The following is a 12,926-nucleotide window of genomic DNA, read 5'->3' on the forward strand; positions in this document are numbered from 1 at the left end:
TTGTCCGGTTTACAAGTCCGGTCAAAAAGATAGACGAATTTAACTAGTTATCCGGATTAACAATTCGGGAAACACATGAACATAAACCGCACAAAAGTCTAAATCGCACAAACTTTAAGATTTAAACCGATCAAAAGTCAAACTCTTAAAAATCCGTTCAAAAAGTCAAACTTATTAAACCGATCAAAAGAATTCAAACATAAACCGATCAAGTTCAAACAATTAAATCTATCAAATTCAAACACCGTTCAAATGTATACCGTCCAAGATGTAATACGATTGTAGAAATAAACCGCTCACAAATCCAAGGCTTACCAAGCGGATTCTAAACCGCACACTTACCACACAGATTTGGTTAAACCGGTCAATATTCGTTCAAGTTACTAAGTCCTTACCAGCCGGATACTTTTAAACCGCTTACTAAACCTTTCAAGTGTTACAGGGTTTATCAACTAATCCGCACAAGTTATCACCGGTTTACTAGCCGGATTAGCTAAACCGCACACGAAGTCCTTCCAAGAGATGTCCGGTATTACCTATAACAAAACAACTCAAAACACACGGAGATTAAACCGCACAAGCTTTAACCGGATAGAAATTCAAGCAAAAACATAAAATTTCACACTTTTTACCAAAAAATGGATCAAAACATGAAAAAATATAAGTTTTTATGAACTTTTTCCAGAAAGCTAAAAATCAAATTTCGACATTTTCAGCCTTAAAACTTGTGTAAATTGCAAAATGGTGTGAATCAAAGTTGTTTGAAATACAAAACYRAAASTARCGATACAAATCTTTATCAATAACACTCAAAAATTGAACAATTTTGGCACAAAAACCAATCCGGTCAAAAAAAATATCAAGAACAGTGAGGAACAGTGAAGAATCAGATCGAAAATATTAAAAAAATTCTTGCAAAAATGTGTAAAATGGATATCTTCAAATCCAAACTGCTGCAGCTTGCTTTGATACCAATTGATGAGTCCAGATTTCATACAAACATGGCATGATCTTCATAGATTGTGATGAACATCAAAGTAGAAAGAAGATGATTAGATTGAGAGGAGAGAGAATATTACATCAACAAATCTTGATTTTCAAATTAATGACAAAAGCTTAATTACAATTACAAGGTAAATCCTATTTATACTAGGAAATGTAAAGACTAAGCTATTACAAGGAAACTATACTAAGGAGAAACTTGAATACAACATTAAGCATTAACTTGAACCCAACAAGTTGATACTGCTAATAGTCAGGAAACTGTTACTAGTGTGTTCAATAACTGTATTATTGTTATTGAGGGCTGTGAACTACTGATTCGGTTATTCCCTATGCCGATGAAAGAATTTGATGTAGTGGTGGGTATGGATTGGTTGGCAAGGTATCAGACTAGTATTGTTTGCAATTAGAAAATGATCAAAATTACTCTGCCAGACCAAGGAACATTTGTTATTTATGGTGATCGCCAGAATCACCATACTAGTATTTTGACTGTAATGAAAGCTCAGAAAAGTATTCGGAAGAAATGTCAGGGATGTTTGGCATACGTAATTGATGTGAAGAAAAGAAAAAGGAAAGCAAGAATTAATCTCGATTATTAATGAATATTCGGAAGACTTTCAAGAGGACTTGTCTGGATTACCACCAGACAGAGTTATTGAATTCCGAATTGATCTTATACCAAGGGCTACACCAGTAGCAAAAGCACCTTACTGGTTAGCTCCATCTGAATTGAAAGAGTTGGTCGCACAGTTGAAAGATCTGACTGATAAAGGATTCATTAGACCTAGCACTTCACCTTGGGGTGCTCCGGTCTTATTTGTCAAGAAGAAAGATGGATCTATGCGAAAGTGTATAGACTATCGTGAACTAAACAAGTTGACAATCAAGAACAAATATCCATTGCCAAGAATTGATGATTTGTTTGATCAGCTGGTGGGAGCAAGTTATTTCTTCAAGATTGATTTAAGATCAGGGTATCATCAGCTCAAAGTCAGGGAGGAAGACGTTGCTACAACAACATTCAGAACTAGGTATAGGCATCATGAATTCTTAGTTATGCCATTCGGCTTAACTAATGTGTCTGCAGCCTTTATGGATTTGATGAATAGGATATGTAGGAAATATCTTGATAAATTCGTTATTGTATTTATCGATGATATTCTTATATATTCTAAGACTAAAGAAGAATACGCAGAACTTCTTCACCTGATATTAGAAATTTTGAAGAAAGAAAAGTTGTATGCAAAATTATCCAATTGTGAGTTTTGGTTAAGGGAAGTACAATTTTTGGGTCATGTTATATCCGAAGCCGGAGTAAAAGTGGATCCAGATAAGATAGAAGCAGATGCAAGATGGGAAGCTCCAAAAAGTCCTTATGAAGTCCGAAGCTTTTTGGGACTGGTAGGCCGTAAGTTCATCCAGTACTTTTCTAAAATAGCCGTGCCATTGACCAAATTAACTGGGAAGAACATTAAATTTAAGTGGGAAAGAGAACAACAAGAGGCTTTTCAGTTATTAAAATATCATCTTTGCAGTGCACCAGTATTGACCTTACCGGATGGATCTGGATATTTTGTGGTATACAGTGATGCTTCAAAGTTGGGGTTGGGATGTGTTTTGATGCAAAGAGGAAAGGTAATTTCTTATGCGTTAAGGCAATTGAAAGATCATGAGAAACAGTATCCAACCCATGATATGGAATTAGTTGCAGTGGTGTTTGCTCTAAGGATCTGGAGACATTATCTTTTGGGAACAAAGTGTCAGATTTATATTGATCACAAAAGGTTACAACATTTGTTCAGCCAGAAAGAATTAAATATGTGACAGCGTCGATGGATTGAACTGGTAAAGGACTTTGATTGGGAAATCCTCTACCATCCGGGAAAAGCCAACGTGGTAGTTGACGCTCTAAGCAGGAAAGAAAAGAGTGGAACTGTTAAAGCTATAGCAATGGGAATGAACTTGATCCCTGACATTCGTAAAGAAATTCAAAGATGTCAACAAGAAGCTATGAAAGAAGAATTTATTAAAACAGAAAGGTTGGGTAAGATGATTTCAACCCTGGAACCGAATGACGAAGGACTAATGTGCTTTCAAGGACGAGTCTGGGTACCGTGTTTTGGAGATATCCAAAACACTATATTAAATGAAAGCCATAAGTCCCGATACTCTATTCATCCATGTACCAATAAGATGTACCGAGATTTAAAATCTTTTTATTGGTGGCCCGAATTGAAGATAGACATAGCCAAATATGTGGAACAGTGTCTAACGTGTCTACAGGTTAAGATTGAACATCAAAATCCGTATGGAAGCCTTCAATCTTTGGAAATACCTGTATGGAAATGGGATCACATTACAATGGATTTCGTCATGAAGTTGCCTCGAACTCCAAAGGGGTATGACGCCATTTGGGTAATTGTTGATCGTCTATCTAAATCTGTGAATTTTCTGCCAATAAGAGAGAAGTACTCTTTAGAAAAGTTAGCTCAGATATATATCAAAGAAATTGTAACCAGGCATGGTGTTCCATTATCTATTATCTCTGATAGAGATAGTCGCTTTACTTCAAAGTTTTGGGAAGGGTTGCAGAAAGCTTTGGGGTCTAAAATCCGACTAAACACAGCTTATCATCCGCAAACTGACGGGCAAAGTGAAAGAACTATCCAGACTCTCGAAGATAAGTTGAGAAGTTGTATTATTGACTTCGGGGGATCGTGGGAAGATCATTTGCCGTTGATAGAGTTTGCATATAATAACAGTTACTATTCCAGCATCCAAGCGGCACCATATGAAGTATTGTATGGACGTAAATGCCGAACGCCGTTGTGTTGGAACGAGGTAGGTGAAAGATAGTTAACGGGTCCTGAGATTATTCAAGAAACTTCTGAGAAGATTGAACAGATCCGTGAAAGAATTAGAACAGCACAAGATCGCTAGAAAAGTTATGCTGATAATCGTCGAAAGCCAATTGAATTTTATGTAGGTGATTTTGTGATGCTGAAAGTTTCATCGTGGAAGGGTGTCATCAGATTTGGAAATAAGGGTAAGCTCAGCCCGAGGTATGTTGGGCCATTCAGAATATGTAAGCGAATTGGGCCCATGGCATATCAGTTAGAGCTACCAGAAGAATTAAGTCTGATTCACAACACTTTACATGTATCGAATTCGCGAAAATGTTTAGTTGATCCGAGTCTAGTTGTATTGCTTCCAGAGATTAAACTGGACAGTAAGCTGAACTTCGTGGAAACACCGGAAGCTGTAATTGACCGAAAGATTAGAGTGGTGAGAAATAAAGAGATCAGTCTGGTTAAGGTTCAGTGGAAGTTTCACAAAGAACCAGAAGCGACTTGGGAATTAGAGTAGAAAATGAGATCAAAATACCCATGGCTTTTTGATTAAAAGAAATTCCAAGACGGAATTTTCTTGAGGGGTGGATAATGTGATAACCGGATCCTGGTTATCACCCGATGTAACTAATACATGATTATTTGTTAAATAATTATGTGACAACATGATAAATTGTTATACTTGATCATGCTAGTATGTGAATTGAGTATGCATTAAATATGTGGGTATAATTATATACATGATAAAAATACATGTATGGATGTGTATATGTATATGATTTTACATGCATGCATGAGAGGTTATGTATATGTGAATATGCATGTGTGTGTAATAGGTTTACATGCATACTTGGATAAATTCATGAGTAAGCATACATGTGAAGGCTACATGTGGTAGCCGCCTTTCCTGAATTGGAAAGGTATAAAAAAGAAAGCTTTGATCTTGATTATACTTTCCCTGTCAAATTGAGAAGTTGAGTAAGCGATTTAAGAGAAGGAAGATTTGATCGGATTTAATTCTCATTTGCATTTTAGGAAAGCTTTTCAAAAAGAATTCAAAGTGAGTAATTTGAATGTTCTACTTTCTTTGAAATGCATAAATTGTTGTATAACTTTTCATCTGGTTTGGAAATTTAAACCGCATGAGTGTTATTCGGACTAGACTTAAACCGGATAAGTGTTAAGCGATTTAAAAGATGAACCGCGCAAGTGTTTGGCAATTTAGACCTAAACCGGTCAAAGGTTAAGCGGTTTAAATCTTAAATCGGACAAGGCTTGGTCAATCTAAGTGTAAACCGGACATAAGCTCACCCGATTTAAGGATAACCCGATCAAGAGTTGACTGATTTATATGTTAAGCGATTTATTGAACTTTGACTTATGATTATGAATTTAAATCGGAGAAGTGTGAATACGACTATGAGTTTATCGGATTGATTAAATCGGACAATATTGTCCGGATTGGTAATCCGGACAAAGAGTTGAGATTTTCACCAAATGCTAAATCGGACATGTTGAGAAATATTGTCTTGATTTGTTATCCGGACAAGATTTGACCGGATTATGAATGGACACATTATTTCGATTCTTTTAACAAGGAAAATGGGAATTTTGATAAGAATAATTTTGGGACTGATAATCATTCCATCGACTGCGGTCTGTTATATATGGAATTGTTTTGTAAAATATTTTGATGAGGAAATAAGGGTGGCATATCAAGGAGAGGTGTACCATGGGATAAGGGTGGCATATCAAGGAGAGGTGTACATTTGGATATAAGGGTGGCATTTGTATATGTGTGTTATATAATATAACTTCTACTATTATATCYCTTAAGATTACCRWGGTCTAGAATATTTATTTCTTTGTGGTTTAAAGATTTAAAATCAAGGATTCTTATTGGAAATCATAGTTTGAATGTTATTGAGTAGAAGATAACAGGTTTGGCCTGAAACTTTGAATAAGCCTTATTTGATTTGAAATGTTTAAAAGTGGCTTTGTAATAACCTGTTGAAATTTGATGTATTGTTTACAAGCAAAGATTATTGGCTTGAAAAGTAAAAAGGTATTGGTATTATGTTCTTACTTGTTCATATAATTGTGTTATATATGAAAAGTTGTTTTGCTTAATAGTTTTGGTGATTTTCACCCTGCAATAACATAAATAGGGTAACTCACTAGACCTTTCGGTGTAACCCTCGTTTTGTGATTTTAAACTTGTATTGCAGGAAGTGCAGAAGGTAAGGGAAAAGGGAAAATATAATAATTTCCCTATATGTTTATGTGCATGAAGATTGGCTGATGATCTGTATAGTTTTGATAGATGAAACTGGATTAGTGCAAGATTTGTTGTTTGAATTTTTGGACCATATACTTCGTACTGGTAGATTCTTGTATTAAAGGACCAATGTGGTGTACAAATTTGTATTTCTTGTATATGAAGTATATGTTACATGCAATGTGTGGAATGGGTGTTACAATCAACATCTAAAAAAACTAGTTAACTCGAACCTTGTATCATTAGGATACCATAGGTCAATATCAACAATACCTTTTAGAAAATATAAGATTCTCAGTACAACAATTAAAAAGATTCCTTAGGTTTAGCTTGATATCTTGCACAGAGACACGTTGAGAACATAATATCTGGTCTACTTGCCATCAGATACATTAAAGAACCTATCATTCCTTGATATGTTTTAAGATCAACAGCCATTCCGTTAGGATCACTTCGAGCTTAGAATCAGGTGTCATTGGTGTTTTTTATAGGAGTACAATTTTCCATTTTGAATTTCTTCAAAATATCAAAGATATACTTTGATTGATTTTTGAAAATTCTTGTAGAAAGTTGTTCAACTTGTAAACCTAGGAAAGGTTCATTTCTCACACCATACTCATTTGAGATCTAGACACCATAAGGGCTGAAAAGTTTTACAATACTAAGGGTTAGTTGATCCAAATATTATATCATCAAATAAAATATGCATAAGAATAATATCACCTTTTTTTTCTTTTTGATGAAGAGGGTTGTATCAATCTTACCTTTTGGGAAGCCAACTCTAACAAAGAATGTAGACAATACATCATACCATGCTCTTGGAGCTTGTTTAAGACCATATAAGGCTTGGTCAAGGATGTAGACATGATCTGGTTTTGAGTCATCTATAAAGCTTTCTAGTTACAAAACATACACCTCTTCTTTTAATATGTCATTTAGAAACGCAATCTTAACATCCATTTGTGTTGCTGTGAAATTCTTATGTGCTATGTATGCTAAGAACATTCTGATTGCTTCCACTCTAGCAACCGATGCAAACGTTTCGTCATAGTCTACTCCTTTGTTGTCGATATCCCTTATCCATGAGCGGGACTTTACTACCAACTACAACACCATCTTAAATTTTTTTTGAGTACCCATTTGGTACCAATCATTGTCTTATCCTTTGAACATGGTATAAGTCTCCAAAATTTCATATTTTTGAACTGATTGAGCTTGTCTTGCATAACAACAATCTATTCCAGATCTTCAAGAGCTTTAGACACTTTGGTTGGTTCAATCTTTCTAAAAAATGTTGTAAATAAGCACTCATTAGCAGATGCAGATCTCGTACTTACAAATGAAGAAGGATCTCCAATGATCTTATGTAACAAATGATCTTTTGTCTATTTATAACTATGAGGAAGTGGTCTATAAGTGGATTGGTCATTATTAGGATCCATATAACCACTTGGGGTTATATTAAATAGATTCAAGCAAAGGTTGTATGTAAGAATTGTAGAAAGACTGATTTTCCAGAAAGGAAACTGCCTTTTGGACTTCCGAAGATTGAATTAGTGGAGTTTCAGATATTGAATCAATAATTGGAACATCTGACGTAATTTGAAATTGGAATGTATCCACTTGAATTAGAAATCTCTTGTATTACTTGAGGATGAGTTTCAGTAATTAAAATTGTTGTTGATTTAGTATAAACTTGAGATTCAGATAGACTAGATAAAGATACGGTTCTTCAACTGTTGCAACTTCATCACTGTTCGAAACATAAGATTTGGATTTGTAAGTATTGACATATTCATCATAAAAGTTTCAACTAATAAATCCAAATCAGAAAGATGAGATTTTGATGTAGAAGCTTGATTTGGATTATCTGGTTTTTGTACAGTTCCTGAACAAAGTTGTTCATAAGCTAATATTCCAAATAAGATGGGTTCTGAACAGACATGTTCAGAATTCAAATATGTTAATTCATCAAATGTAACGTTTACGCTCCCGTTAACAAATTTTGTTTGTTTGTTATAGACTCAGTATGCGGCAAATTTTGAGGAATATCCTATAAAGACCATTTCATCCACTGTAGAATTTAACTTGCCAAGATCCTCTTTATCATTCAAAACAAAACACATGCAACCAAACGCATGAAAGAATTTGATGTTAGGTTTCTTTGATTTATAACTTCACATAGAGTTTTAGCAAACCGCTTGTTGATGATTAATCGATTTTGTGTACAACATGCACTGGCATCAGTTTTGGCCGATAGAAACTGAGGTAATATTGACTGAGCCAACATAGTTTGGGTTGCTTCTACAAGAGTCTAATTACTCCTTTCTACCACTTTCTTCTATTGAAGAGTCTGAGCTGCAGAATAGGTTTGTGCAATTCCAACTAATCCAAACAAGCACCTATTACTTTGTTATTGAACTCCGTGCCATTACCAGTTCTGATTTATTGAACTGATTTCTTCATGTTTACCTGGACCCTCGTGATAAAATAAATTATCAACTTCGGGGCTTCATCCTTAGTTCTGAGAAATTTAATCCATGTGTACCATGAATAATCATATTTCCTTCCATTAATAATCTATACTCTCATTGATCCGTATAACTCCATGCGAATCAGTTGAAGAGATCTCTTTGTGTTAGGTTCAACCTTTGACTTATGTGAAACTCTCTTCATCTTTCTCTTTTCATAAGCAACACACAGATGTCCTTTTTCGAATTTAAAATTAGGTAAGCCTTTCACCAACCCTCAAGAAACAAGCTTATTCATATTATTGAAGTTTATGGTAGAGTCGTCTATGCCCATTCCATTCATGTTGCATAGACTCTTTAGAAAAAAGGAATACAAAATTCTTAGTCTTCAAATTTGACAAGTCAATGGAGTAGCGGTTTAACCGTAGAGTTCCAGCTAAAATTTCTTTTCCATCTTTAGTTCTGACACTACATCTACTAGCCTTAAAATTTATCTCAAGATTCTTGTCACAAAACTGACCAATGATGAATAAGTTGTATCCCAATCCTTCAACGTAAGACACTTCTTGATAGTTATGTTTTCATGCACAACATCACCATTACTTAAAATAGAAGAAAATGATCGTTGCCAAATCTTACAGTCCCATCGAATTTGTCAATGAAGTTGGGAATCCTTCCTTCAAGTTTTGTGTTTTGAACAACCTGAATCTAGGTACCATATATGACCGATCTGCAAAACAGATGATACAGATTTAGGTACCTATCTAAGTATATATCCTTTTTGGTTAGGTGATTTGTCAGATTTTGGTACCCATTTGAAAACGAGTGCATTTTGTTTTGATTTTGCACAAACTTTTTCATGAAAAATGGGAACATTGAACATGACAAACTAATCAAAAGAAACATTATTATCAGTAAAGTCATTCGTTCCATATTTAGAACAACAAATTTTATCATGAGTCCAATGAATCAATTGCTTTATGGAGGAAATTTTGCAAGGAAAGTTAACAACATGTCCAACATTAGCAACATCAACTTCTGATACATAATGAAAAAGTTTATTTTTCTGAACATTTGAACAAGAAGTAAATAACTTTCTACATTAGCAGCAAACTTCTTTTCTATCCAATGTAGACATTCTCTAGACGAGAGCCGCTTAGAGCAACCTTATCGTCTTTGTCATAAACATAGCATGAATTTAGATAACTTTACTGTGTAATCTATGTCACACAGCTGACTGATGCTGAGTAGGTTGTGCTTCAGTCCTTCAACGTATGCAACAGGTCTGAATATGGTTGCACCATTCGTTAATATACCAAAGCCTTTAGTATATCCTTTTTTGTTACCTCCAAAGGTCACGAAAAGGCCTCTTTCTTCCTTGTAGTTGATAAGCAGGGATTTGTCTCCGATCATGTGTCTTGAGCATCCACTTTGGAGATACCAAATGCCTTCGACTTCCTGCACAAGGGAACAATTTTAAAAAGCTTTTGGTACCCATTCTATTTAGGTCCAGCAATGTTAGAGGCATCGTCCACTGAAACTAAAGAACCAGCATCAGCAGACGGCTTCACTGAACCTGAAGAAGATTCAGTGGAATTAAGAACGAACTCTGACGCTAATGGAATAGAGTTTGTAGGTATCTTCATTGAGCCTGACGAAGAGGCTTTAGTTAGGAGGAACCACAACAATTGACGCTGAAGACTTAGTGTTAGTGATTGTCTTCACTGAGTCTGAAGAGGAGGCTCCAGTGGTTTTCTTCACCTTCATTGCTTTAACAACCTTAGTGGTTGATTTTGCTTTGGTTGATTTCTCAGCCTCAGCTACTTTCTTGCCCTTGGCTAAGGGACCATCCTTGGCGGCAGAAGGACATTTACTGGCAATGTGTGTAGTTTCACCATATTGTCTACACTTCCTATAGTTGAAGTTAGCTTTAGGGCCAGGAAGTACCAGATTAGAAGAGGGACAAGCTCTAAGGATTCCTTTCTCATTAGTTCTAGAGGAACTTTTGAGGATTTGGAGTCCTTAGGTGAAGCATTCACCTTGAGCTGAGACTTAGATTTCTGAGAAGATTCAGATTTCTTGGTGTGCACAAGCTGAAGGAATAGATTTGGATCTATGTGACTTGTTAGCCTTTTTAAGAAAAAGGTGTTGTGATAATGGATTTATCATTGTCTTTGCAACCTGAACTCAAAGGAGTTCCATCAAGATGACTCTCAGCAAGAGAAGACTAAGAGGAAGAAGTCTCAGCAATAGAAGAGACAAAGGTGCCAAACTTGAGCATGGACCTGTCAGTGACACTATCGTCCTGATCATAGGAATCACCTAGATCAGTCTTTATCTTGGCAAAGATTTGAGCGTTAATGATCTCAGAGGCTTTGCACCATCCTTCAATGGTAGCCTTTTCAGCCCTGAGTTCAGCAATTGCTTGCTCATGCTCAGCGATAGCCTGTTCGCGTTCGATAGTGATGGTTTGGTTCACAATGACCTGATCTTTAAGATCTTCCTCGATCTTAGACAACTCTTTGGTCTTGGAATGAAAAATCTTCAACTGTTCTTGCAGATCAAGATTAAGCATTTCTGTTTGAGATTTGCCATTCATGGCATTGTAAAGGTCCACCATCAACGTATCTAATGCTGATAGGCTGGAGGAAGAAGAAGAAGAGGGTTCATTCAGGAGACATACTTGAGCAGGAGATGATGATGAGGGATCATTAGAAGTTGACGTCTCAGAAGCTTATTCTTCGACATCCTTGGCCATCAAGCAGAGATAGGCCGTGTCTTTCTCATCAGATGATGATTTATTAGACGAATCAGCCCAGTCATACTCTTCAGCAACAAGATCTTTGACCTTTCGCTGGGAACTCTTCATCTTCTTGTACTTCTCCTTCAGCTTCAGGTATTCGTCATCTTTAAATCTGAAGGAGGATGAGGTTTTAGAAGATGGTGTCGCATACTTTTTCGACTTACACTTACCAGCAAAGTGACCTTTGTGGTGACAAATATAGCAGATCGTTGAAGCCTTGTCAATATTATCTGACTTTGGCTTTTCCTTGATGGTCAGCGAAGGAGATCTGCGAAAGTTTTTTTTTGGCGAATCTTCTAAAATATTTAGTTAAAAGCTCCAGTGATTCATCAAAGTCTACAAGATCAAACTCTGATAGATCCTCAGAGTTAGTAGAGTCTAACTCACTGATAGTAACAGGAGGAAGAACTGAAGAAGAAGAAGAAGAAGATGGGAGTTCAACTGAAGAATATTCAGAGATCAAAGCTAACGGAGAGATTTTCATTTCTCTGGAATCGTTGATTATATTCCTCTTCAGCTGTTGAAACTGCTCATGATTGAGTAGTATCCCATATAAGGTGCTAAGAGAGAGAGAAAGAGAACATGTCGTTGGACATCTTGAGACACATGGCATAGGTATCCAAAGATTTAGGTAAACATTCCAGAAACTTCGTTAAAGTTTCAGAGTTGGAATATTCTCTGCCAACTCTCCTTAAATTGATAAGAAGACAATTAAACCTTTGGTGTACTTTAGACAACGTCTCAGTCTTTCCATAGAGAAAGCTTTCGTATTGTCTTACTAAGTTAATCTTCCTCGATTCTTGAACTTGAGAGGTTCCTTCATATTAAACACAAAAAGTGTCCCACATGGATTTCGAGGTTCTAAGCTTTATCACAGAGTGATAAACCTCGTCAAGAATAGACATAGCTATTATAGACCTCGCATGAGTATCTATAGCTATCTTCTTTTTGTCTTCATCACATCATTGATGAGAAGGCTTTGGAATATGTCGTTCATGAATCGCGACAATCGTAGCTGTTTCATCATATGGAACATATGGTTTATTTTCTATATAGTATGGAATTTCAGGATCCACACCTTCTAAAAAGAGGGACATCCGATTCTTCCAAAGACTAAAGTTGTCTTGGATAAATCGGGAGGTTCAGCAAGAGAGCCATTATCATGAAAGTGTGTGTTTATGTTTTGTAAAGCCATTTGATATCAGTAAATTATTTATAGAAAGAGAGATAATAAAATGTATAAAACAACTAAACAATAAGAGAAGAGAACACTGCTCTGATACCACTCGTTGGTCCCGTTAGGGTCTATAACAGTTTTATAGAAACAATTTGTAGAAGGGGAATGAATATAAACACAAGAAACTTTTCAAATTTAAAATATATATTGATAAAGAATGATCAATACAGATTTTTGTTAAACCCCACAATGCAAAATGTAAAAAGTAATGAAAAACAAACAAGTGATGAAGAACCAGAAGACCAATGAAGACATCAAGGCAGAAACGACCAAGTCTGGATTC

The sequence above is a fragment of the Cynara cardunculus genome (assembly GCF_001531365.2).
Source record: "Cynara cardunculus var. scolymus isolate 2C chromosome LG 17, CcrdV1, whole genome shotgun sequence".
NCBI classification, from domain to species: domain Eukaryota; kingdom Viridiplantae; phylum Streptophyta; class Magnoliopsida; order Asterales; family Asteraceae; genus Cynara; species Cynara cardunculus.